A 25385-nucleotide genomic window follows, 5' to 3' on the forward strand; every position below is an offset into this window, starting at 1 on the left:
ATCATGTGCATCAATATATTATTAACTTAATCTAATGCTCAGAGTCATTACCACATTCATGGGTGTCTTTCTGATATCTCTCCAGTCCACTGGATTTTGAAGTGTGATTATGTAAATTTTCTACTGATAAATAAATGACTATAATTGTACTTGAAATACCACTCAAATTCTTAAGACCATGGCATCTAAATAATATATTATGCATTCCTTAATTATTTATCAAGACTAATTCAAAATAACTGTAGGGTAAAGCATACATTTATTTTTAAATAGCCATCCCCTTCCCCAATTTTTTTTCTCCATCAGGTTAAAAAATATTCCAGATGGTGAAAATATGGACAGATGAGAAAAAGGTTGGTGAGTAGAGTAAACAAGTTTATTCCTCAAGGAAACATCTCTAGTTTGGCCAATAATTCTATCACCCTGATGTAATTTTTATGGCATGTGATCTTAATGCCAGTTGGTGACAGAGGAAATCATATTTAAATGTTAAACATCAGTGTAGAAAATTCCTTACCATTACTTGACAAGGAAAAAGAGAAAAGTTAGCCAAAAAAAAATATGTCATCGATGGGTATTTTTTAAGGTTCTTTTATAATCATAGTAGGGAAATTGTAATCTTAAGTTACAAAATTTGAGTAAGGGTTATACAGTCAAATGACACTACATTTAAAGTATGGCATTCCATCATTTAATTATAGCTACAGAAAATCACAATGATCAAATGATGCCTTTTCATTGTTTAACATTGCAAGGCTGTATTCAGAACTCTTGTACTGTGCCTTTAAAGAAGCGTGTGTGAGTGTGTGTGTGTGTGTGTGTGTGTGTGCGCGCGCGCGCGCGCGCGGGCGTGTGTGTGTTTTACTTACATAAATTCTAATTGCAGAATCCACTCTAATCACCATGTAGAAATCATCTGAAGCCTCATAAGTTCATGAGCTACACACTTTTCTTTTTTATTCTGCAGACCACACCTTATCTGGTTGCTAATGAAATACAGGAGATTGATTGCAGAAAATCTTCAAGGGAATATTTGCTGTACCACATATAGTAAGCTCCATTTGGTGCATTAGCATTTAGCCATTTTATGCAAATTTAGAGAAAATGACTCATGTATATGATTTAATATGCATCAGCGATAACTCATACCACCCTTATAAGAAAAAAGAAATTAAAAATTCATTAGAAAACTAGACTAGTGTCACTACATGGTTAAAACATTATTAAAGCATATTTCAATGTTTTGCTTACACTAGTGTTCTCATCATGGTGCCACCATTTCATGACAAAGGCCGTAGAGGAGAAAACATTCAACTTAAAATGTCTGCTGGCACACATCGCTGGATTTGTGTGTCACTAAACAATGAGCGAGCATAGCCTTGAATACCAACTATTTAATTAGCACTTTTGGAAACCATGCATAGAAAATAGCTCATTTACATGCATCTGCTTAGCGATTAGTCCCATAAAAAGCTACCATTTTTTTTGTTGTTTAATATAGCGAGCATTTTACCATCGGCCATGAAAAAAATCAAAACATATGTTATTATTTTCAAATCCTGAAATTCAGAGATTTAATTAAAACAGGCAAAAGTCTTCATATTTCTCTTCAAGGTATATTTAAATTATTTAATTTAACCTTAAGTGTACCATAAAAGGCTGGATACAAGTAATAATTAAGAACTTCAAAGGGCAACGGAAACCCTCTAACAGTCCTTGGTTTAATTAAAGGCTATTATTAGAAAGCTCTCGAATATACAGTTACATTTAATGACAAGTGATGGCTAGTAAAAGCAGTGTTTGAAAGTTATGAGTATCTTATTCTACATACAATTGATAGGTTGTAGAAAGTATTGCTATCATTTCATTTTGAAAATAAATGACATGTATTTTTTGAAAAATCAAATTGATAACATTAAAAACATGTTAGTTTAAGATGCTTTGCTTTTCATTAATTCTCTAGTCTACACATATCTGTCATGATTACAAATTAATTGTATGCTTCTTAAAAAGCATTTCTGCCAATTTAAATGTCTTTGAGAGGGTATTTTTTTGAATACACTGGTGTATTTAGGAAGCCATGTATACAAATGTGTATGGATTAATTAACAATAAAAGTGGACTTTAGTAGTGCATTTTGAAATGTAACATTCCTTTTTGGAATGTGAACTGATATTCCATATAACAGTAAAAATTATTTTTTGGAAGTTTATATTACCTACCACATTTGTGTGAGTAGACAATTAGCCAAAAAACAGGTGATTCTAAATAGATTTAGGAAAGTGCACAAACCATATAGAAAATCGGAATGGGTCAGTTTTGTAAAATTTGCTGTTTATCATAAGTAATTATATTCATTGTAGTATTTTACTTTATATGTATTTATACAGGGAATTTAGTTGGAACTGGCATAAAATTCAGGGCAGATATACATATATACATATACATATATATATATGTATATATATATATATATTCCAAGTGAAATTGAACAAATATTTGAAGAACTCATTTAGAACATTTTGCTGATTCTGTTTGTTAATTATCTTTAGTAATTGGCTTATAAAGCATCTATAATAAAAATTGCCTATTAATTAAGCATATAAAATTTTAATTTTATGAGTAATCTATTATTTTGAAAATGTGATACTGTTTCCTTTGTTCACTGTGGACCAGTGAATACCATGAGATGTTTGGTCTTAGAAAGATTATGTGGATTAAATATGTAGATATGAATCTATACCTGTGTGGTTTATTCACATAATGTAGTATATGTGCATAGTTCACTGTGTACAAAAAGTGTGTTCCTGATGTGACTTTTGTATGGCATGTTTCTTTAATTTAAATTTTTTTTTTACTTAAGTTTATTTTATCCTCCACATAACCAGTATTCTTCTCTATTTGTTTATTATACTCACACTACTTCCCTCCTGCTGAGGCACTCAGAACTTGAGGTTTGTAAGCAGAAAACCTACTTATCTTGTTCATTGCTGAAGATCTAGCACCTAGAATAGTGTTGGACCCATAGTAGATGCTCAATGATTGTTTGCAGATAAAAGAATGAATAGATTTAAATACAACATTGATCTTTCTGAGATAGCTGTTGCCCTATGGATCTAAGGAATTGATTTGGATAGACTGGTTCTCCCAACATGGAAGCCCTGTTGAAGCTGCCCAGCTATGATGAGATTATCCTTCCCGGATAGAGTAAGACCATTGTTTGGTTTTGGGGTAAGTGATGACTGGAAGCAACTTGCAAGCTAGATTTCAAAGTACATTTGTAGGAGAACTGCACATATATTTGAGATCTTATCTTTGATATGGGAAATACCAAGCATTTTAAAGAATAGGACCAAGTTAACTGGACACATAGGAACTGAAACCTAGAACACAGAATTACTGAAAACATATTACAAACAAATATTTTACAGGGTATTTTAATATTTTTATTTTACTTTGATTAAAATACCTAATTCATAAAAACATGCTGTTTGTAAATAGCCTGAAATGCTTATAGTTTTAATGATAGAAGAAATAGATGTGATTCAATGTCTCCCTGGGGCCTGACCTTCTTCTTGACTACGTTAGGACCATTTTTGAAAGCTCCATTCATTTCCTTAGAATAGTAGGGAATTATGAATAAAGATATAGTTTGTTACTAAACAGTGCTCCTAGGATTTAAAAATTAACCTCTCTTGAGTGTCAAAACTGCAATCCAACAGTTACATGGTGAATTTAAATCATTGATTATAATTTCGAGCAGAAATTGAAATATATCATTTGGTATAATCAGTGAAAATTTGTCTTTTCATGTTTTCACACAATATGGGTTCACAATAACAAATGCAATGAAATCAATGAAATGTTTATTGGGCTCTAATGTTCCCACCAATAATGTTCTACCATTCTTAGAAAATAAGCAAGAATAAATTGTTAAGCAACAAGTAGATATATTCATAAGACCAGGTAGTTAGAAAAGTGAGTCATTGAAAAAGCACAGCCCTTTTCTATTTATGTACCATTGAGAAAGAAAGTTCTTCCCCCCACCCCCCCTCCCTCCCTGCAAAAAGCTTTATTGTTTCCATTTGGTCCGCAGTTTGGGCAAAGACTCCTGGGTGGTTAAAAAGCTGCCTAGTGGCAAGGGCTCCAGGGTGGTTAAAAAGCTGCCTAGGGAGAGAGGCTCAGGCAGAGATGCCCTGGTATCAGCGGGTTGCCGGAGGGGCTCCTCAAAGGCTGCTGGGCTCCCGAGGCTCCTAGTCATGCTGAGAGCTTGAGAGCGAGGCTTTCGAAGACCTACTGGCCCGGCCCAGCCTGCGGGCCTGCCTGTCTGGGGGGCTAGCCAGGTGGTCGCCGAGTTTTTGACGAGGTTCATCTCCTGACCTAGGAAGTGGTTCTTTAGGAAGTCACAGGGAAGGACGTCTGTGCCGGCAGAACCAAAGGCACGAAGATCCCAAGGAACCTGGTTCAGGTTCCTCTGCAGAACCACCTCGGCCTCCGTGGTATACAGGGTTTTACCCCACTCTTCTTGGGAAAGCCTCTGCGCGACCTGGAAGAGGGTGCCGCAGCAGAGGCGAGCACGCTGGCTTTACGTCTTTATGAGACTCTTGGGCCGTCACGCTACTCCTCAGACAACTCCGGAGAAGCCTCCGGAGCCACATCGTCGTGGTCGAAATAGAAGCCCAGAGAAAGGTAGGTATAGGAGGCCTGCACATGCATGTTGACCAGGCAGTTGACGGCAGCCTCCGCCTCCTTGGAATAATTGGGTCAAGTCTGGAAGCTGCTTGTGGTTGATTGGCAGTAAGGAGCATAGCTTAAAAAATTGTGTTGGTTGGTCCCGGGGGCAGGGGATGGCTGAGAAGATGGATCCCAAAGTTGGAGCTGGAAAAGAGGTTGGAGGGTGACTGGAGGCTGGAGTAAAGGGCACCCCTGGGGCTGTTCTGTGCAAACATTGTTGAAGCAAGAGAAAGATCCATGGGCACACTGCCAAGAAAAAATGTTCTTGGTTTGGGAGTTGGGTTAGGCTTTTGATTAACTCCATTAACTTTTTCACATTATTAAGGTATTGTTTTAGTCTTTGAATGCATTTTTGGAAGCTAAAGTAGATGTCATGTTAGTGCAAAAGGAACCAAATGATCCCTTGGGAGATATAACAGACTTCTCAAATCATTTGTCTTGAACATCGTGACTGTGGAATCTGGCAACATCTGCATCCAAAATGATGTTGTCAACAGACTTTATCAGAAAGCAAAGCAGAGAATTCAAAGTATATATTTTGTCTGGGTCATTTTCATGCTTCTGACTTTTAATTAGAAAAGAAGTGTCCACTGTGTAAGTGGCCATACTAAAGGTAGACCCTAATGTGAGGAAATCAATTAAGAATTTCTGAGCCAATAGAAAGTCTATTAACCAGAAAGTATTTATTGAGTACTTTATCAGAGTATACAGTGCTAAGGGCTAATTATATGTTTGGGAGGGTAGGGTTGGGAGATGTAGAGATGGAAAACTTTGGAAGAGGACTTAGGAAAAGTGTAAGAAATGATGCTAATTTTGAGAAACCTAACATCTGGTTGAAGATTAGATTAATAAATATGAAAAATTAATGAATAATGTAAGACTGTTGAATTCTGGGATACCCATTAATAATATTGTAGGAATATACAGTAAAGATAAATCATTGTGAATAGCTAAGGGAAGATTAGTAAAGAAAGTAATATTTGCAGCTTTGTATTTGAGATTTGAAAGAGTTGTAGAATTAAGACAGATAGAAGGGAAAGGATTCTGGCCCAAAAAATCAAAATGATTTATGATGATGTGAACACATCAATGAACAAAGCATGTTTTTGAGAGTGAGAAAGGAGAAGATCTTTATACTCAGTAATGGTGATTAATATTTGTGGATAGGTATGATAAGGCCAAATTATTTATATTCTCGAAACTTGGCCATTAGAGAGAGACAGGATGATGAAAATTGTGGAGTTATTCTGGGTTTCTTCTTTGATATGTTCGACAAATATTTATTGAACATCTACTATGTGCAAAGTACTGGTCAAGCACTGGGAGAACAGTGGTGAACCAAATCCAATTTTTGCCCAACATCATGAAATTGTATTCTAGCAGGAGTGCTAGACTTTAAATAACAAAATATACAGTTGACTATTTAATTATGGCTATAATTAGTTCTACAACAGAGTAATAGAGTATCGTGAGAGTGTCACTAGTCTGAAACGGGGGGTGGTTTTGGGAAGCTTGCCTTAAGTATTGTTTGAATTGAATTAAGTAGTAGAGATGACTGAGCAAAGGGGAAGAAATATACGCAGAGTTTGATAGTCAGAAGAGACAATACATGACAAGGTCGATGGGAGGAAGACTGCCATGTTTGAAGAACTTCAAGATCAGCGTGACTAGACTACAGAAATACACAGAAAATAAGACAGAACAGTCTAAGATGAGGTTAGAGAGGTAGGAGGACCAAATTATGCTGACCTTGTAGGGTTTTGGTTTTGAACTAAGTGTGGTGAAAAGCTACTGATTGATTTTAAGCAAGAGAGTGACATGTTTGGATTTACATTTTTAAAAGATGATTCTGACTACAGTATGGATTGGAGAGGAAGGCAAGGGTAAGTGAGGGAAACTAGTTATGAAGCTGAAGTAATAGTTGAGTTAAAAGATGTTGATGGTTTAGACTAGGGTGGTTGTAGTGAAACTGGAGGGAGACAAATAGATTAAAGAGGTGTTTATGAGGCAAAATTGGCCAGATAAAACGAATAAAGTGGTTTTAAAAATTTTTTTTGTAATGTTAATGTATTATTGAGAGAGAGAGAGGGACAGAGCATGAGCAGGGGAGAGGCAGAGAGGAGGAGACACAGAATCCGAAGCAGGCTCCAGGCTCCGAGCTGTCAGCACGGAGCCTGACGCGGGGCTCGAACTCACAAACCGCAAGATCATGACCTGAGCCGAAGTGGAAAGCTCAACCGACTGAGCCACCCAGGGGCCCAGAAAGTGGTTTTTACAAAATGGTTCACTGTCATCAATATTCATGTGGGCCCAAGTGGGCCTAGTATGGATATAGGGAAGCCACTTGGAGACTGTTGCATTAATCTGAGAAGGTGATGAAACCTGAAACTGAGAATGGAGAAGAGAAGAATGTATTTAGAGACATTCTTATAGAGCAACATATAAATTTTTTGACTCAAAAAGTTTAAGTCTTAGTGCTTTTAGTGGCTTTGGTCGCTAGAAAAAGGAAGTTAGACAGGGAGGAAAGTATTGAGTTTGTGATATTAGATGGCTATATAGGCAGATGTAGGAGTATGCTTCTATTTGGGAAGGCATCAGTAGAGATTTGTGTTTGGATTAAAGTCATAAAGTATGTCAAGTTTGCCAAAGACAGAATATAGAGTAGAGAATAGCAAGCCAAGGCACTGATTTCTGACGTGGGTGGAAGAAATAAGCATGTATCACCCGTGGATGGGATAGCTTATGTCTGGAAACACAGTCATGCTCAGTAATACCCGTTTGAAGGCAACTTAGATTTTACTATTTAGTGTGTGTGCCATTATTGAAATAAGTAGAATCCTCCCCCAGATGCCTGCAATTTGCCACATTTAAAAATATGTTATCTTAAGGGTGCCTGGGTGGCTCGGTTGGATGACCGTCCTACTCTTGATTTCAGCTCAGGTTATCATCTCATGGTTCGTGAGTTCGAGCCCCTCAGCAGGCTCTGTGCTGGCGGTGCAGTCTGCTTGGGAATTTCTCTCTTCCTCTCTGCCCCTCACCCGCTTGTTCTCTCAGTGTCTCTTCAAAAATAAATGAATAAACTTAAAATAATTTAAAAAATAAAAAAAAATATGTTGCATTGAAGTAGAGAAAGGGAGGAGAGACTAGTTGGAAAGTGTTCAAATAATTTTAGAAGTAATTGGAATTTAAGGAATGCTTCATAAATATTTAATTAAAGATTACCAAGTAATCCAGTATATGTTCAAGTTCATAGACATTTGTTTTAGAAAAATGTTAGCTTATTCTTTCATTCAGCAAATATTTATTGAGAGCTTACATGCTTTGTATTGTTCTTGTTCCTACTGATTTTATGTCTGATTATGGAAGCTACATTTTATTTATTAGTTTAGTTTAGTTTTTAAAGTGACCTCTGTGCCCAACAAGGGACTTAAGCTCACAACTCTTGAGATCAAGGGTCGCATGCTCTACCAATTGAGCCAGCCAGGTGCCCCTGGAATTTACATTTTAAAGAGATGAGATACTCAATAAACAAGTAAATAAAAGAAAATATGAGATAGCCATAAGTGCTATGATAAATAAAACAGGGCAATGGAAGCTTACTTTAGATTGGGTAGTCAGCTGAGGCTTGCTTGAGCAACAAGTGATTTTCAAAATGGCACATGAAAGCATAATACTGCACTGAAGTCTGTAAAGAGGTACATATACTTATCTCTGTGTACATGAGATTAATGAACCTATTTGGGTTTAATAGCAACAGAGACTTTGACATAATCTCTTTTGGGATCCAGAAAAAGATTAAGATCTTTTCCTATTTCAATGTATTACGAAGTTTTTAAGTTGTTGACATTATCAAGTATAATTTTTCTTTTCAAGACATTCTTAATTGTCTACATCATAGTTTTGAGACATATTGTTTTCTAATTATGTGTCCTTAATGTACTTTTGGAAATTCACGTTCAGATTTGAGTTTATTGTTTATTAATTTTACTCAGTTTTTGAAAATAGGCACACATATACATGCTTTTAAAAAGATGAAAGTTCTAGCCATTTTCACAGGTGTAAGGTGACATCTCATTGTATTTTTGATTTGCATTTCCCTGATGATTAGTGATGTTGAGCATGTTTTTATGTGTCTGTTGGCCATCTGTGTGTCTTTGAAAAAATGTCTATTCAGGCCCTCTGCCTCAAAAGATTAAAAATAGAAAAATCGTATGATCCAGCAATTCCACTACTGAGTATTTACCCAAAGAAAATAAAAACTCTTATTCGAAACGATACATACACCTCTTTGTTTATTGCAGCATTGTTTACAATAGCTAAGATATGAAAAAAACCCAAAAGTCCATCAATAGATGGATGAATAAAGATGATATGGTATATGTACAGTGGAATATTACTCAGCCATAAAAATGGCAAGAGCCTGCCATTTGCCACAACAAGGATGGATTTAGATGGTATTATGCTAAGTGAAATAAGTCAGAGAAATAAAATAATACCACATGATTTCACTTATATGTGGAGTCTAAAGAAACAAGACAAATGAATAAACTAAGAAAAAAACAGACTCTTAAATGCAGAGAATGAATTGGTGGTTGCCAGAGGCGAGGAAGGTGAGGAAATAGGTGAAAAGGGGGATTAAGAGATACAAACTTTCAGTTATATAAAATAAGTCACAGAGACGAAAAGTAGAGCATAGGGAATATAGTCAATAATGTAATAATGTGGTTTGGAGACAGATGGTGACTAAATTTATAGAAAGCACTGAGTAATGGAGAGAATCGTTGAATCACTCCTGAAACTAATATACCACTGTGTTAATTATACTTCAAAAATACATATTAAAAAATAAATAAAAAGTTAAAAGTTGCACAGAGAACGATGGTAAAAACTAGGCTCCCAGTTCCCTGAGTTTCACTACCCAGAGATAATGAGCAGTTTCTCGAGGTTTGGAAACTGTTGTAAAATTAAAAATGACATTACTTTGCTTATGTGAAATTTCCTCAAATTATAGTTATATTGGACTTTGGAGATATATGTCTACTGTTTCACAACTTTCTCTCAAATATAATGTCAAGTGTATGCAAAGGTTGGATTTAAACATAAATCATTAAGGGTCTCATTTGTTGAGGTTATCTTTGGTGAAAGCTAGGCTTCAGTGAGTTCATATTGTTTATTCTTTTTAAAACTTATATTTCAGAGGCTTAAAGGAAAGTTATGGGCAGCCTCCCTCCAAAAGGTATTTATTTATGCCTGAAGGGAACTCGTGAACACTGACTGTTGTGAACACAGGGAGTTCACAATTATGGTTTAATTTATAAACTCTTTCCCTCACAACCTCGTATACTTGACCAACTTTCAAAATGCTAAGATAATTAGTGATTCTCTACTCACTTCAAATTAGCTAATCTCTAGACTTTAGCTTAAACCATCATCAGTAACTTTGTTGTCAACTTTGACACCCTTAGGAATCAGTTAAAAATTTCAGGATGGGGTGGTCTCCTGGAATCAGAAGAATCAGAATCAGAAGACTACGCTGCTTGATCCCTAACCTCTGTCCAATGGCCTCCTGCAACCACAAAACAGGAACAGCAGCGGCCTGATGTCTAGTCAGTCACTCCTTTCATTAGCAGATTAGTAGTTGATGTGTCTGTTCTGCCGAAATCTCCTGAATTCTGTTTGCCCTTAATAACTTAATCAGAGTTTAAGTTATATTCAGATATTCTGTCTCTGTAGTCCTAAAACGGGCCCTTCAGTTCAGATCATTCGTCTTAGAGCCACTGTGGCTGCCACAGGGAAATTTTACAGCAGTGTTAGCACAAAGCATTCCCTGGTTGAAAGGAGCTGCAGCATTATGTAGTTAGGTGAATAAATAAATGTCTTTGGTTTTCTCGATAGCATATTATAAAGAAAACTTTGAACATCAAATATATTGTTAACCAGTGCCTAAATTGGGGAGCAAACCAAGGATGTAAGCAAACATTTCTTTCTCATCCATTACAATTATTCTGACTCTTCTAGAACTGACAAGGAAAGAGTGGTGGGAAGAAAAGAAACCTTATTGTATTTGACACTGTGCTGGGTACTTTACATACATTGTCTTATTTAATCTTCCTGAAAACTTTGTAGTTTATATTAGCCTCATTTTTCAGAGCCAGAAACTGAGGCTTGGGAGGTTACTTAAAGCAGGCAAAGAAAGGAAGGGACAAAAGGAAGAATGAACAGGTGCAGAATGAGGGTTAAGGTATATTTATATTTAAACAAACAAAAACTTGTTAGAGAATTTAATGATTTATTTATCCATCTTAAGAGTTAAGAAAAGCCTCATGTTAGTGAAAACTTAGCCTTTTGATTTCATAAATTATCAGGTAATTTAATGGAAAGAAACAGCCCATGTGATGGGAAAAACCTCATATCTACCAAATGAATTGAATGTTTCATTTTGTGTTCAGTTGCTATGGTATCATGTAGCTATAATTTATAAATTATATAAATTTTTACATATTTAGAAATTAAATCTATATGATTATTTTAGCACTTGTATTTATTAACAAGAATTATCCATTTTTATGTGTGAAAAAATTTCCAGCTTTATTGAGATATAATAGACAAATAAAAATTGTGTATATCTAATGTGTACAACATGAAGGTTTAATATACATATACACTGTGAAGTGATTACATCTTTTTTTTAACGTTTATTTATTTTTGAGACAGAGAGAGACAGAGCATGAACAGGGGAGGGGCAGAGAGAGGGAGACACAGGATCTGAAACAGGCTCCAGGCTCTGAGCTGTCAGCACAGAGCCCGACACGGGGCTCGAACTCACGGACCGTGAGATCATGACCTGAGCCGGAGTCAGACACTTAACCAACTGAGCCACCCAGGTGCCCCTGAAGTGATTGCATTTTTTTGCATCTTTGTGGTAAGAAGTTAAGATCTACTCTCTTAGCAAACTTCCAAATATATAGTATAGTATTATTAACTATACTCACCATGGCATGCATTAGATTCTAGGAACTTCTTCATCTTAACCTGAAAGTTTCTATCCTTTGACCCACATCCTGGTTTTCTAGACCCCAAGTCCCTGGCAATCACTGTTCTACCCTTTGGCTCAATTGAATTCAACTTTTTTAGATTCCACAAAATCATACAGTATTTGTCTTTTCTGTATCTGGCTTATTTGATTTAGCATAATCCCCTTGAGATTTATCCATATTGGCATAATTGGTAGGCTTTTCTTCTTTTTTTATGCTGAAGAATACTCCATTGAATATGTATATTACATTTTCTTTATCCATTTATCTGTCAACAGACACTTAGGTTATTTCATACCTTGGTTTTTGTAAATAATGCTGCAGTGAACTTGGGAGTGCATGTATCTCTTCAAGATCCTGATTTTATTTCCTTTGGATGTATACAGAAGTGGAATTGCGGGATCATATTGTAGTTCAATTTTTATTTTTTTTAATGTTTATTTATTTTTGAGAGAGAGAGAGAAAACGTGCGTGAGTGGGGGAGGGGCAGAGAGGGAGGACAGAGGATCCTAAGTGGGCTCTGTGCTGAGAGCAGATTGCCTCATGCGGGGCTCAAACTCAACAACTATGAGATGATGACCTGAGCCAAAGTATGACTCTCAACTGAGCCACCAAGGTGCCTTGTAGTTCTATTTTTAATTTTTTGAGGATCCTCCATACTGTTTTCCATAGCGACTGTACCAATTTACATTCCCAGGAACAGTGTGCAAGGATTCCCTTTTCTCCACATCTGTGCCCAAACTTATCTCTTGTCTTTTTGATAATAACCATCCTAAAAGGTGTGAAGTGATAGCTTTTGTAGTTTTTCTCTACATTTCCTTGATGATTAGTGATTTTGAGTACCTTTCCATGTACCTGTTGGCCGTATATATGTATTCTTTGGGAAAATGTCTGTTTAGGACCTTTGTCTTTTTAAAAATTGTGTTATTAGTTTTTTTGCTATTGAGTTGTATGAGTTCCTTATATAGTTTGGATATTAGCCCCTTATCAGATATATGGTTTGCAAATATTTTATCCCATTGTGTACATTACCTTTCATTTTATTGGTCATTACCAATACAGATGCTTTGTAGTCTGATGTAGTCCCTCTTGCTTAGTTTTGCTTTTGTTGCCTGAGTATGTGTGAGATTTTATCTTTAATTTCATGGAAAGAAAATATGCATTGGGATTATATTTATCATATATGATATTATAACTATAAACATAATAACTGTAGTGTTAAATAAGTGACAATTTTGCTTTGCTTTATATCTAAGTGTGTGAGGAGAGGTGTCTTTGATGATCAGAAGAAAGTCAAAATTAACATAACCCACATTTGTCACTCAAGCATTGCTTGAGTCAAATATATACTAACATTTTTCCCCTCTAAGCCTCTGAATTTAAACAACAGATGAATTGTTCTGCACGCTCTACAAAAGAATTGAGCAGGCTGTATTGCTGCGGTTTGATATTGCCAAACTGCATGGAAGGCAAGTTGATACTGGGCGAAAAACATTGTAAAGTAAGGGACGTTTGCACCTTATATTTTAGTAACAGATCGTCTTTGTTCTGAGCCTTTTCACGTTGTTTTCTCTTTCCACACCCTCATTCTTTCTTAAAGAAAGATGGCCAATTCTTTCATGTCTTCTCCAACTTCATCCTATTAATTTTTGCTCTGGGGACAAGATTGGAAGAAATGAATTCCTGAGATGAAAATGACTGATAGGGTTTAATGTCTTATTTCTTAAAACACAGTGTAGATCAAAGGAATAAAAATTGTTTTATTAAACAAACATTCTTTCACTGTTCTGTGTGTTTCATAAACGTTAACTTGTTTAATTCTCATAGTCACCTCTTAGGTAGGTTTTTGATTCTGGAATGTCAGGTGGTCAGTAAGAGAAAGCTTGGGAAGCAGTTGATCCTTTTATCTTTGAAATCATTTCATGAAATGAAATTCTTTTTGTATGGTCAGCCTCATTTGTTACTCCCATGATAGTGATCATGAACCAAGGCAGATCAAGCACAAATCTTATGGTCAGTCTTGTTCTATGTGGGGCAGTGATGACAGGGCCAATGATTGCATTTGGTCGGACCCTTGTGACAGGGGTTTTGTTGACTCATACTGCAGGTGGATATATTCACATTTCAGTTTAAATAGTTATATAGAGATTTGCTAACTGAAATTTTACTGTTGTTATATTTGAGACATAAGTTAATTTTTTGTTACATGTAATGTCACAGACCTTTTATATCTAATGTTTAAAAATGTTAAGAAGTTTATTTTTTGGCTTTTGGAGTATCTTCTTATAATCCCAATTTTAAAATGAATTATCCATAAACAATAGTTGCTTTCAGTTTTTAAAAACACATTTCTTAGAGGAGCCCTTCTTTATAAGGATGAGAATGAATTGTATTCTTTTTTTTTGTAACAGTGCTATACAGAGGTATAAACATGTTTTAAGGATATCATAAATTGTCACTTTAGTTATTTATCCCTGTTTCATGTGTGACAATATTTAAATGTGTAATACATTGTTGTTTTAACTACTGAATAATAATACTCTGTCAGGAATCTCTAAAAGCCCCTTCTAAATACAGGAAAGAATTAAAGGATTATAATTCACACAATACTCATTTAATTGAATTTCTGCCTAACTTGAGAATATATGGAAGAATCACCTAGAAATACTATGTAAACAGTGAAATCAACAAAGAGGAAAAAGTACTAACAACAGTATATTGATTTTATTTTTTTAGTTTTTAAAAACGTTTATTTATTTTGAGAGAGAGAGAGAGCAAATGAGCAGGGGAGGTGCAGAGAGGCGGGGGGAGTGAGAGAATCCCAAGAAGGCTCAGCATTGTCAGTGCAGAGGCCGAGGTGGGGCTCGAACCCATGAACTGTGACGTCATGACCTGAGCTGAAACCAAAAGTCAAATGGTTAACCGACTGAGCCACCCAGGCACCCCAACAGTAGATTGATTTTAACTGAGAAGTATCAAATCTCAATTTTAATTGCCATCATTGTTTAAGTTTCTCAAATCTTATATGATAAATTGACTGATAGCAAATTTATCCACTCTGAAACTTATAATTTATGTAGTGATTCCAGTTGCCATTTGATTTCTCAACTGGTAATTTCTCAAAAAAGTCTTCGAAGAAATAGAACAACATTTTGACTAAAGTCAATACAGACGGCCTAAAACAGTAATTCTCTACCAATACCCTATAATGGTAGAATTGAGTCAGACCAAATATTGTGCAGCAATATCACTACTCAACTTATCATTACTCATTTAAATGGTTAAGTCATATTCTGTGAAACATTTTGTTGATGCTGTGACATTAATAACCCTTAGGCAACTGAACCTCCCCACTATATAGAGGTAATATAGAGGTCACACGATAAGCTGTACACGTTGTTTAGAGTTTAGCCTTCCTTATGAACATTGTTTAAATTAAAGAAAGGCAGTCATCTGTCTTGAAACCTCATTTTGTGCTCAAGAGATGTAGTTCTGGAACTAGTTTTTGCTGTGTTGATGCTTGAAAACTTAATATTTAATGAAAATTGAGTTCTAGATAATTCATTTTCATCTCCCCACCTACCATGAGGAATTATGGTGAAGGAAAATAAAAATAAAAACTAGTTGCTATAACGTGATAACTAGGGAAAAGATTATAGGCCCTTTAATTTTCTCACAAATACCTATAAATTTAGGGCATTCAAAAGAATTCATGCAAAATCACACTTGAAATGAAAACATTCCCTTTTTGCTAGGGAATTTAGTTCAGTGTCTATGATGTGCCTTAATACATCTAAAATCACAACTGAGTAGGTCTGTAGCTTCACCATATACAAATTCCTTGAGATGCACCATACAATTTTTGGTCTGAGTAAGCATTAGATTTATTACCTAAATGTTTTCAATCACTATAATAGGTTTACTACACTGTAAGGAAGATACTTTTTCAGTGAGTCACATGAGTCCCTCATATTTCAAAATATTTTTGCAATTTGTGATTGGTCATCTTTTCCTACACAATTATTGGTACCAATTACATTTTATGGATTAGAAAATAACTTGGATACATACTAAATAAGGTTTGAATAAAGTAGAATGATTGCTTGGATACTTTACAAAGATGGGATTTGTGGCATGTCCTTGGACTCAAATGAAATGCTGAGATCTGTGCCACTAGAATATGAAATGCTGGTAATCCATGGTATGTGGTGGCATCACAGTTAAGCAAACTATCAACTATTAGTTGATTGTGATAAAATACCTTTGGAAAGAAGTACCTTGGGAAGTACTTCACTGGTTATCATACCATATTTTATCATCATGGCTGTATTCTAAAAGAACGTTGGTATGCGATGGATTCATCTGAATGAACTGGAACATTTACATAAAAAAATTGAGAAGCACAGGTTTTTAATTCTTAGTTTAAGGCATGGTCATAGAGCCGGAGAGCTTCAAATAATTTCTTGTCTCTTGTAGCAACAATATCAATATTGCTGAAGATTAAAAAAAATTAATTGTAAGGATTACAAAATTATAACATAAGTTGAATTCACAGTGTCACAAAATTGTAAAAGTTGGAGCAGTTGGAAGATATGGGACTCTGAAACTTGGAAGGAATGCATTGCAAATGGAGGCTGCTTCCTTGCGGTAAGACTAGCCTTCCCATGCTTACCCGTAATAACCTTACCCAAGGCAACTACCTTAAAGAGGATGCCCCTTCTCCTAAAGACTTACCTGAACCATTCTTTGTAGACTCATTAATAGGGTCATATCTTAGTGTGTTCTAAAATACAAAGTCTCACCCAAGAAGAAATAGCTTACATACCAAGAAAATTGCCACATTTTGCTAATTTGTACATGCAGAAATTTGGGGAGTTCATGAGGGAACAAATTCTGAGGGTCTGGACCAAAAAGGATGGAATAGAATATTGGGTTGGGTAACATTTATGGATATGGGTGCACTTACTAAAGATATTGAATTCAGTGCATTAGCTCATGTAGCTGGAAGTGACTCTAACAGTTTACTTTTTGTTTACTGAAAGTGAGACTCAATGGTGGCCTATATATAACGAGGAAGAGATGCCAGAAATTCCTTGGAATAGTAAAAGCCAAAGGCTAATGGAAATAGGAATGTTGGAGTGTATTTACCATGCATATCAGTATAGACATTCCTAACTACATCTCTTGAGACAGCCCGGAAGATAATCACTTTACAAAGCCTTGGAGAATACATTAGGGAGGGGAGTATTGGCGTTCTTAAATAGCTCTGTGGTGACTTTTTTGTAGATGAAATAGCACTTAATTTCCAAAAACAAGTTGGGCACATTTACTGTAATGGGTACCAGAGACATAGTGGCAATTAGTATGTTTTGATCTACCGGGATATTCAACAAGGGTAGTCCTCCCAGTGGGCAGACTTTCAGTTTGTCAGTTTGCTTGATTTGAGATACAGGTAGGAGTACATTGTACTAGTTTACTAGGACTGTCCTAACATACCACAGATTGGATGGCTTAAATGCCAGAAATGTATTTCCTTTCAGTTCTGGAGGCTAGAGTTCAAGATCAAGGCATGGGCAGCTTTGGTTTCTTCTGAGGTCTTTTTCTTTGGCTTGTAAATACCTGTCTTCTCCCTGTCTTCACATGGTCTTTCCTTTGTATATATCTTTGTCCTAATCTCTTCCTGTAAGGGCATCAGTCATTCTTGCTCTCCAAGGAAGGAATATTTCCACTTAGAGATCCACATGGTTCATTGAATTAGAATTTCACCTGGATATTCTGGGTTTCTCATTCCACTGAACCAAAAGGGCAGAGTAATTAATTTGAAATTACCAATGAGTACAATTATCCCTTGGAGGTAGGTACGTGTGCGCACAAGCACAAAGAAAGGAAGGAAATTTGTAGAACTGGTAGTGTCTTAATTTCTATAACTGGTCTTTTATATATATAAATTCTTTCTTCCAATACCCAATCCCTCTTTCCTTTGCCTTTCCTCACCCAGGAACTTAGCTAGTCAAAAGTCCATTCATTACCTGTCAAAGTGACCCCAAACTTTCATCTGTGATGGGTCTGTGTCCTCTTTGTTTGTTTGTTTTGTTGTAGTTTTTAATTAACTTTTACTATTGAACATGAAAGTCCTAAGAAGTGCTTAGAGAATCCCCTGAATTCAGACATGGTCTCCTAACCCTGTTGGGTAGTGTCACTGTAATTACAATCAAGAAAATGAACATATCTGTATCCTTATATTCCATTCTAATTTCTCCCTCTTCTCGCTCCTGACTGCACCCTCACATAGCCTCACATAACAAAGGTTACTTTGAATTTTATATAAACTTGATCACACAGTATATACTCTTTTGTGGGTAGGGGTTGACTTCTTCAACTCAGCATGATCATCTAGGATTTACCCATGTTGAGTGCATCAGTACATCAGTCCTTTTTATTCCTAAGTAGTGTTACAGTATATGGATATGTCACAATTTGTTCATTCACTTATTGATGGATATTTGGATTATTTTTCACTTTTGATAATGAAAATAAAGCCACTATGAACAGATTTGTATCAATTCTTGTGTGGACATATGCTTTAATTTCTCTTCGGTAAATGTGTAAGAGTGGAATGCCTGGATCAATGGTAGTTGTGTGTTTAACTTCTTAAGAAACTTGCAAACCTTTAAAAAAAATAGAAAGTTGTACCATTATTTATTTCCACCACGTGTTTATGAGAGTTCTAGGTCCCCATCCTCAAGAACACTTCATATGGCCAATCTTTTAAAGTTTAGACATTGTAATAGGTATGTAGTACTATCATTGTGGTCTCCATTTGCATTTTCCTAACTGTTGGTGAAACCATCATCACAATCAACATAATGAGCATGTGCTAAGCATGTGCTAAGCATGTGCTTGTTTGCCATTCATCTGTCTTCTTCAGCAAAGGTGATTATGTAGATCTTTTGCCCATTTGTTTAATTAGATGGTTGGTTTTTATTGTTAATGAGTTTTGATTTTTGACTTGTGTACTCTGGATACAAGTCCTTTATCAAATATATAATTTACAAATATTTCTCCTACTTTGTGGCTTTTATTTGCATTAGAGAGTAAAAGTATCTTAATGTATCTTTTGGAGAGTAAAAGTCTAACTTTAAGGAGGTCCACTTTATCAGTTTTTTCTTCTATGGATCACGTTTTTGTATCTGAGAAATCTTTGCCTAACCCAATGACACAAACATTTTCTCTTGTGTTATTTCTAGAATTTTTAGTTTTATATTTAGGTCCATGATCCATTTTTCTTTTAATATTTATATATGGTATAAAGCAAGAATCAAAGGGGGGTTTTTTGTTTTGTTTTTGTTTTGTTTTGTTTTGTTTTTGTTTTGTTTTTGCCTATGGATACCTAATAGTATCAGGACCACGTGTTGATAGTTAACAGTTCTTCATATGAGATTTTCTCTTTTCCTATAACTAATGTGGTCTGTGTTTCTTGACTGGACTCTGAAACAACCTGGCTATCTCTTGAATTGTCATCTGGATTTCTAGTATATGTGCTGCCAAAGCGAGCACTTGTCATCTGGATTTTTAAAGAACTTTAGTTAACATTTTAATCTAGGTTGTTACAGCCTGATGCATAAATAGTGTTCAAATGGAATCCTCAAGACAGACATGTAGGTAATTATATTAATTTTGTTGTAAATAAGTTAAAAGTTCTGGTTACCAATACCTAGTAATAAAATATTTTAGAAGAAAATGAGTGTTTTCTCAGTTAATACTCCCACAGTTAAACATTAGAGTCTGAGTACATCCAAGAGTTTGGATTGGGGTGGGTGTTAAGTGTTAATACAGTACTTAAGTATTGAAAATAAATGACTCCCACTTTGTTTTTCTTAGAAATGTCTCTGGGTAGGGTTCAGTTGGTTAAGTGTCCATCTCTTGATTTCAGCTCAGGTCGTGATCTCACAGTTCATGAGATTGAGCCCTACCTCAGGTTCTGTGCTGACAGCATGGAGCCTGCTGGGGATTTTTCTCTTCCTCTCTCTCTCTCTGCCCACATCCCCTCCCAACCCTCCTGCTCATACTTGCTCTCTCTCTCTCTCTCTCTCTCTCAATACACTTAAAAAAAAATACAGCTAGGGATGCCTCGGTGGCTCAGTTGATTAAGCATCCAACTTTGGCTCAAGTCATCATCTCACAATTGGTGAGTTCGAGCCCTGCATCAGGCTCTGTGCTATGAATGCTTTGGATTCTCTGTCTCCCTCTCTTTCTGCCCCTCCCTTGCTCTCTCTTTCTCTCTCTCTCTCAAAAATAAACATTTATAAAAATACAGCTATAAGAAATACCTCTGGATATTTGGACTGAATGGGTGGATAATTTGGGTTGGATGAAATCAACCAACCAACCAACCAACTAACCAACAAATAAATCCAAAATCAAAACAGTGGAATCAGTGAAGCAAGCCGTGTCCAAAATGAAATGTTTTGTACTTTCTTGGTGACCTAATCACTCATTTTATTTTTCTTTTCAATTATTTTTAGGCCATTATATAGATAAAATAATGATAAAAGTGAAGACTTAACAATTCCTCATGGAGTCCCATGAGAGTGTGAAGTTCCTTGTCATTAGAATCTTGACCCAGATTTTATTTAAGATCTTGGTAGGAAGCAGAATGTGGAGATCATAAAGCATAAAGTTTGTACTTTGAGTCTACCTGCAGCCTGTGCATTCTCTTTTACAACAATCCCAGGTTTAGGGCATATTGTGAATTAATGAGTATCTATATAGTTATGACCAAGCCTATTATTTAATGAGAAAGACTACTCTCTAAGCTAATGGTTTGAAAATACACGTACCCTAAAAGTAATTCTTAAATTTTAAACATATATAAAATAGCCAATTGTGCTGTTTCTTCAACTTGACTAAGCATTTGCTTGCTGTCATAAAATGAGTGGAAAAAAACGTTAGTAATATTCAGTGACTTTCTAATGAGGCCCAAAGAGCCAGAATACATTTAAAATATTGAGAGAGGATCTCATACCAATTTTTAGACCAAAGAATAAAGGAGGGGTTGGTTGATAAACTACTCAGAAAAAGCAACCATGTTAAAGGTGATGTTTTGGCTGTTAGGCTTTCTTCAGGCTGTAATATATAAAACTAACATTTTTATATTTCTTCTTTTGCCCAAGGAAGCCCTCAAAGACAGAATGCTGCCTTTAACCTTATTTTATATTCCACAGAGTATTTTGAAGACTAGAAAAATATAGCTGGGGCAAAAATGATTGGGGCTCTGAAAGATCAGAAGAAATCTATCATTTTTTTTTTAAATAAGCAGGCACTGAGAACTTCATCTACAGAGTTATTCTGAATTCAGTGTTCTAGACAAGGACTTTTGTAGTAAATAAATAAGACTGACCTAGAGTTCACTGTATTTTTGGATCTGAGTGTTACCTTCTTTTAGATTGGTTTACTCAAAACATTACCTATATTTCTATAATAGTATTATTTATATTTGAATTTGAAGTCAAACATTGAATTCTAAAATGATTTTAATTTAGACTACTGAGTTTTTACAATACATTTTACTTATTTTTTCATAACAGCCTGAAAATATTAAATTATATGAAGATATTTTCTATAAATTATTAAAATCACAATATTTTATTGTTTTTCTCCTTGAATTTTGTTTATAGTGTTTTAAAAATCAGTTAACAGTTTGGAAGAAATTAAGATGACGGAAGTCAAAGCATTAATTCCAAAAACTACTAGCAAGTATGTCTTCGTATCTTTGTATTTGTCTGGTGAATAAACCATACATGCTCTGAAGAAAAATGTTTATCTTTGATAGATATGGCCAGGTATATGTATGGATTGTGATGTTCATTGAGGAACTCAGGATAGTGTTCTAAAAACTAGGTAGCTACCAATGTCACCAACTATGTTGGTCGGTTGTGAATATCTAAAAAATGGAACAAATACCTATTACAGCTTAAGGAAAGAGAATTAGAAAAATGAGACGCACTATTGATTACTAAAAACCAACTCTGAACCTCATGTTTTGCACTCATTATCTCGTTTAATCCTCACAACCTCATAGGAATAAAACAATTTACCTGTTATTATACAGCCAGAAAGTGTGACATCCAATACTGAGGTATTTACTCTCAAAGCCTGCTTTCTCTCTGCTACAAGTAGTTCCTCTTTAAATATATACCAGGTAATATTCATTCATTAATTTGATGGGAAGCAACAACTTTATAACCAAATGGCATCTCATCTAATACTGTGGAATGTATTAAATACTCATGAAAAGTTATATATCTTTGGTACTGACTTTCAGATATTCTATAAAAACTGTAGATTTCATGCCATGTTTTTAAATATAGTAGTAGTAGATATTTTTAAGTTCAAATTTCTGTCGTAAAGTTTATTTTGGGTTTCATTTTTATAATTTTAAGTGCTGATATTTTATAATATTGATGAGCTTCAATTTGTCATATACTTTTCTGGGATAAAATAGATTAATATAGCCCAAATGACTACATAAAATTACAAGTTCTTGTGCAATAAAGAAATCATTCAGAAAGTGGGTAGTCTGTTAAAACTTGCGTGTTTTGATGATGGTAATTATAGTCTCTTATTAATTAACTTTTTATTCTCTTTAGCATTTAGTGAAGTTCTTTTGAAAATGCCAAAGAATTGGGCATATTTTATATTTTACTCACTAATAAACTAAGTCAGTGGATGGATTCAATATCAAGTATGATTTTCAAAGGAATTGTAATGATTTAAAAAACCGGGAACTTTGTGTTATTTTTTACTGTCATATTTCTATAGAGCAGCACAAGTTTCACATCAGGGATGTATGTCTTAGTACTTTACTCTTTACATTATCTAAATGTGATGTACTGATCAAACCCACCAGGGGATAGAAAATGATTTCCCACTCCTTGGGTTTAGAACACTTGCTGCGATTGACTATTTCTACTCAGCTGCAGGACATTCTACTGAGAATTTGTGGTATATAAAAAAAGTTTTTGTAATCTCTGAGGATGTTTGTAGTAATGGACATCTTGGGGGATAGATTAGTTTACTTTAACTGTGTCTTAATGATGGGACCAAGGTGGAGAGGCATTTCATTTTGAGTGAAGTTTGATGAACAGATCATTAGATGTGTTTTCAATTCTTTGGGTCAAAGCTAAATGACCAACACAAAGAAATGACATTCAGAACTCATCATCTGTCTAATTGGAAATGGTGCAAGCAATACTTGGAATAGTTGCATTCTTTCTGTTTAGAGTTAAAACATTCTATCTCTGTGGTCACAGTCCATGACTAAATGTGCCATATGTTTGTTTGTTTGTTTTTTCTTAATATGAACTAAAAGTTTGTTTGGAAATTTTAAGAAATTTTTGCAATACATTCTAACTAGGACATTTTAAAGAATTCAAACATAGGAGATTGGAATAAGTAGCTTAGAGTTACGCTGACAACAAAAATTGTGATGAATTGTTTCCTAGTGATTGGTTCCGAATGTGACAATTCTGTTTCTGTTTGTGACTCAGTAGATCCTAAGACTGTGTAAATGATTACTAAAAGGTGATTATAAGCTAACTTTATAGATGCTTTTTTAAAAGGTCTTTCTCATGGCTAGTACTAGAGCAAGTATAATTGTACTTGTAGGAGAAGAAAAAAAAATGTTAGTATGCTCAAATACTTTTTTTGATTAGAAGAAAAATTATTTTGCTAAACTGATACTATTTTTAAATATTTCAGTGGTGTATTTAGTATTGCTCCTAAAAAATTAGTTTTTTCATGAATGCTTGTCTTCAGTCATCCCTTTGACCCTGGGTAGTTTTACAACTTGGTAAAAGAACGCAAGTATTGCATGTACTGAACTCCCTTGTCAGATTTATTTCCAAAATACTCGTTTGTTTGGTTTTTTTTGCTAGGAAGGACTTCAGTTCATGATTATTTAACAAATACTGAGGAATTATCTAATAAATGTGGACTTCTAGGGTCCAAATTGATTATTATCTGAATTAACCTCATGATTGATTCCAAATTGAATTGCTGATTTTCCAACCCATAGTTCAGTTTTCTTTTCCTGCAGAGTCTGTCATAGCCCTTTTTATTTGTATCTTGACATTTTCATTGCATTTTTAAAAATAGAGAATTCTCCATTTTGTGTATGTCATTAACAAAATGAAATTCGTAATTAAAATTAAAATCACATATGGTGTGGCTAAAAAAGGGCTTATTTTTCCAAAAATGAAACAGAAATGAACAAACGACCCCAACAGTTTGGTAACTATCTATAGTGCTGAGACGTTGTGACAATACCTGTTCCTCAAGATATGCTCCCATTTCCCCCAACCCAATCTTCAGTGGCTGTGTGAACCTGTGGAGGCCAGGTAGGAGTGGGACTGAGGATATTTTATTTGAAGAGCAAATTAAGTAGGTCTAAACAGTGAAGCAGTGCTCTGAGGAATTGGTGAAGGCTTTTGCATGAAGAAGCAGCAAGGAAAAAATATGAAATGCATAAAAACTCTGCACAGCAGTTTTAGAGCTTTGATAAAATATAAAATGTCTTTAACCCCTTTGCTGTTCTTGCAAACGCCTGCAATTCAAGAATTTTATTATTCTGGGGCTAACGTAGTTTAAACCTCAATAACTGAATGTTTCCTTTGGGATACCTTCAGGCAAACTATATATTGATTTTCTCAGAATGCACTGTATTTTTCATTAGTACTAAGGTTTGGTGGATATCTAGTCATTTGTTCACCAAATTCCTCTGAAAATTAAAATGGACTATTCCATTTTGGCTGTGGCGTCTTCAGCGCATGGGCATTAATTTTTTTCTGTTGGACACTACCAGGATACACTATTTTGACATTCATCTTGTCCAGAGCATATGGTACCAAATCACCTCTTTAACTTGGTCTGCCATTTTCCTCTAAATACCATTCCCAATGGCCAGTTGGGTTTGATGGCACATTTGACATTGACAAAATCAAAATGTGTTTCTGATTTATACAGTTTTCAGCTATGAAGTTACAGATTTGCCTACATAATGTAAATAAAATAATATCTTGTCTTATCATCCTTTTATTTGAATTATCCAGAAAATTAGTTTTTTCAAAGGTAGTAAATCATCTTGAATTGGCTCAGTATTCACTGTTTCTTCTGTTGGTAGAAACTTAGTCTATGACGTAGGTAATGTGCTTTCACAGTTGCAAGTAGAATTACTGACGTAATTTTGGTGTACCTTCAGTCTTATCCTTTATGAACCACTTCTGTTTTCCTGAGTGAGGAGGTCCCCAGCTTTTCTTAAAGCCTATGCTGCTCACTAAGCCACATGTGTATTCAAGAGATCAGGTGTTAAAGAAAGCTTACTACTTATTTTGCCTTATGCTTCTTAGGGCCTAGCACAGTTTTGACTCTACTAGCCACCCCCAAATGTATGTAGTTTGAAATGATAGTTGATGCCTTTTTGTGGTATACATTTAAATCATGTAGTTTGCTAGTGAGTGAGAAAACTAAGCCTCCTGAATCCATGTATCAGCATGGATTTGTGGTTCTAATTTAATTTTTATTATAACCTTCTGAAGTTGGTGCATATTAATATGCCAG

The sequence above is a fragment of the Puma concolor genome, chromosome A1, assembly GCF_028749965.1.
Source record: "Puma concolor isolate L17-30 chromosome A1, mPumCon1.1.hap2, whole genome shotgun sequence".
Taxonomy (NCBI): Eukaryota; Metazoa; Chordata; class Mammalia; order Carnivora; family Felidae; genus Puma; species Puma concolor.